This window comes from Neofelis nebulosa, chromosome 3 (assembly GCF_028018385.1).
Source record: "Neofelis nebulosa isolate mNeoNeb1 chromosome 3, mNeoNeb1.pri, whole genome shotgun sequence".
Lineage (NCBI taxonomy): Eukaryota > Metazoa > Chordata > Mammalia > Carnivora > Felidae > Neofelis > Neofelis nebulosa.
In genome coordinates, this window is record NC_080784.1 from 188,788,176 (window position 1) to 188,792,265 (window position 4,090).

At 37.2% G+C, this 4,090-nt stretch overlaps 1 long non-coding RNA gene across 1 annotated transcript; it reads left to right on the plus strand.

The window, feature by feature from the left end:
- The first annotated feature begins 2,119 nt into the window (after positions 1 to 2,119).
- On the plus strand, positions 2,120 to 2,841 carry LOC131506231 (uncharacterized). Its single transcript, XR_009258813.1, has 2 exons — positions 2,120 to 2,229; positions 2,425 to 2,841. It is a non-coding gene; the product is annotated as an uncharacterized LOC131506231 (long non-coding RNA).
- The last annotated feature ends 1,249 nt before the right edge of the window (positions 2,842 to 4,090 follow it).

Sequence of the window (4,090 nt, forward strand, 5' to 3'; positions counted from 1 at the left end):
AATATCCTGTCTCTTAGAGATAGAATATCTTATTCTCTTAGTATTGGTAGCAGTGAATCACACAGAAAAGTTTAAATTGTATCCAAATACACTCTTCTTAGGAAGTCAGAGAGGTGAATAATTCATCTTTATAATTATTTTTATTAAAAAATCGTTTACAAAAACTGTCACTTGAAAACTTTATGTAGAAAATTGATTTTTTTAAAAGAGAGACAGAGGACAAGTGAGAGAGAGGGGCAGAGAGAGAGACAGAGAATTCCAAACGGGCTTCACGCTCCCCACGGAGCCCAAGGCAGGGCACGACCCACAACCCTGGGGTCATGACCTGAGCTGAAATCAAGAGTCTGATGCTCAACCGACTGAGCCACCTAGGAGCCCCCAAAACTGATATTTAACTTTAAAAAGGATAGGCCAATAGAGGCATTATTGCTACCTGCTCTCACTCTTATTCATTCTTCAAGGTGCCGCATCTGACAGAATCCAAATGGACATGATAACCTTCTCTACCCTTTCTGCTTTCAGATGCTCTTTATCAATCCGTACCTCCAGTGCTTTTCTTGCTGCCTATTTCATCCTGTCATCAAAACTAGTGCATTATACGGGGCACCTGAGTGACTCAGTCAGGCATCCAACCCCTGGTTTCAGCTCAGGTCATGATCTCACGGTTTGTGAGCTCAAGCCCCATGTTGGGCTCTGAGCTAACAGTGCAGAAACAGCTTAGGATTCTCTCTCTCTGCCCCTCCCTTGCTCATGCTGTCTCTGTCTCAAAATAAAGAAATAAACTTAAGTAAAATAAAATAAAAATGGAATTGTCACATACATGATCAAATGTAAAGGTATTTTCACTTTATATTTTATATTTATGTTTTCTAATACAGAAATATTAATGTAATTTTTAAAGTAAAACCAACTTTGAAACATATTTTAAAAGATTGTTGCATACTTTTCATATTTAGGTCAAGAATATATATGAATTTTTTGAATATATATATTACTTTGCAAAAGTAATACATATACATTATAAAATGCATATACATTACACTATTACATACGGGAATGTATTACGTGTGTACTAATACATGCACATTGTCAAAAATTTAGAAAACAGAGAGGAACAAAAGAAGAAAATAATTCTATCATTTAAGAAATAACCAATGATAATATTTTTGCATATATCCTGATATTTTTTATCTTTTTTCTTTTTTCTTTCTTTTTTTTTTTGTTATAAAAACACTTAATGTGAGATCTACTCTTTTAACGTGAGATCAACAAATTTTAAGTGTACAATGCAATTTTGTTGACTGTAGGTACAATGCTGTATGGTAGATCTCTAGGACTTATTCTACTGACATACTGAAAATTTATGTTCCTTGATAAGAAATTCCCCAAGGAATATCTTTTTAAACGGATATATTTTATACTAATAACTAAAGATTTGGTTTCACAAACTGTTTTTAATAATTTTCAGTAATATTACCTATTCCTAGTATACAGCTGAAATCTCAAGACTGCTTTCTGTTGGTAGGAGAATCAGCCGATTTTCTTTTGAAAAGCATTCAATATCTGACATTTTTCCTCTGCAAATCAAAACCAGGCTTCTTTATTTCTTGACGATCTCCAAAATTGTGTTCACCAAGATCTGGTTCTTCTTCCATTCTAAATCTCGTCTAATATGCAATTGGAGGAATTCACGAGACTACATCTGGCCAGTGGCTGTGGTCAGATATGACACTCGAAATATAAAAAAAATCAGTTAATTACTTTCCAGTTGTCCCTTCCTCTACCATGTTGACTGAATGGATCATGTGTTCCAGACGACATAAGTAGAGGATGATGGAATCTTCCTCAGCCTGGATGGCTGCTTTAGTGAGAGGAGTACAGCTGCCCTTTAGCTGAACCCCCAAGAGACCATTAAGTCTTATTCTGTGAAGTCAAATTGATTTCTTTCCTTGCATCTGGAATAATAGTATGTAACATCCTTGGCACAACTGAACAAAATAGTTGAGTTGTGAAAGGCTGCCCAACAATGTTGCCAGACTTGCAATGGACTTTGCCTGAATGGGAAATAGACTTTGTGAAGTTAGCCACTGATAATTTGGAATTTTTTTTTAGACACTACAGAATAATCACTTCTGTCCTAAGACTGTTGTTTTAGGAATATCTTACCATGAATACCGTTTAAAATTGTCTCACTGTGAGGAACCCCAAATCAAATTCCTTCGTATGCAGGTAATTTAATTCTTCATATTACATCCTGAAATGGATAGAATATATCAATTGTTTTCTATGCTTAAAGACCCATAGACTAAATTGCCAGCCCTTTATATTCTTACGGTACTTATTTGTATTATTCTATTTATTTATATTGCGTTTTTCCTCTTGAGGTGTACTTTAGTAATATTTAGATAATTCTTCCTATTCCAGGCTGGAAGAGAACATCTGCAACGGTCATAAATATGGTATATGACTCTGAATTTCCATTCAACATAATTTCTAAAGATACAATCACCCTAACTCCCTCTCTTCTCCAGGCAGAGTCCCAAGTGTCTCATGTGATTTTCTTGGCATCCACTCAAGTACTGATAAAGCTACTAGTGCCAACCTCATCCCTACCTGCCACCCCGAATCTGCTGCTTTTCTGCTTTGCAACTTGACCTTGACATTGCTGCTGGAATGTGACATTGCTAGCACTTCCCACACTGCTATCACTCCCTCTGTCAGTACCAGTGCTCCTTGTTGAGGTAAAGGAGGTCCTTCTTTCCACCTATACCCTCCCCCCCCCCCAGTATTAACAAAGAATGCCAGGGGAAAGTTCAACCCAATATTTTGGGCTAACTCACAGGAGTGTCTTTGATGTCACTTCATTAGCAATAACCTATTATTTATCCTAAGACTGGGAAATATGGCTTAATTCTAATCTCCACTGGATGGAGGGGCTTAGATTTCTGTGTATCACTCCAGATAGCCTAAAAGACCATGGCAGAACCGAGCTTGCATGAGTGGATCTAGCTATGAGAATGAGGCAGAAAACTGATAAGGGAGAATCAAGGTGGGAAAAGAGGAAGATGAGACTGTTTTAAACATAATCAGTCTGAGGTACTGTGATGAACATGAAAAGGGGAACACTGCTCAGTGATTTAGAAAAATAGAAAAAAACACACAGATTCAGCAGTCAGCAACATAAACAAAGCTGCAGGAGTATATATGAGAATATTCTATATAGCTGGTTAATTACAAACAACTGCCATACCTGAAAACATGGTTAACTAGATATTAGAATTTTTTCTATGAAACATCTAGGAATATTGAGTTATAAAATAATGATCATCTGGAAGTACATAGCTAATCTTGCAAGTAAAAAGAGATGTCTCTAAGGGGGCAAGGTCATAAAGGAAGATGAAAATAAGGAAACAAGTGGGTGATGAAACCACACCTATCCTGACTGCATGTATGAATCTCTTGTCACCCAGCAAGTTGTATGTCAATGACATTGGGCCCACTCAGGGTAAAGATTTAGAGGTGGAAGCCAGAGCCCTCAAAGAGCCATGTGTTCAGTGAAAGTGTTGACCATAAAAAAATGTGTGTCCGAAAGCAAAGAGAGAAACAAACGTATTTATTTGTCCTGAGAAAGACAGAGAGAGAGCAAGTGCAGGAGAGGCAGACAGAGAGGGAGACAGAGAATCCCAAGTAGGCTCTGTGTGCTGATAAAGCAGAGCCCGACACAGGGTTTGAACCCATGAAATCTCGAGATCATAACCTGAGCTGAAACCAAGAGTCAGATGCTCAACCAACTGAGCCACCCGGGCACCCCAGGAAACATATATATTTTCGCCCAGACTTAGATAAAAGCAAAAGTTTCTCCTTGATTTATAAAAATCAAGCTGTCCCTCAAGAAGAGTTGGAATTGTCATTTGTATGATTTATATGATCTGATAAACTATACACACTTTGAATTAAATAATATTAAGTTAGTAGAATCCTACAGTGCCAAGCAGAAGCAAACATAGATATTCTCTGGAGAAATTTGCCCTGATACAGGGCTTGCAGAATTTCTAAAAATAAAACCCAACCATTTGAACAAGAATCCATA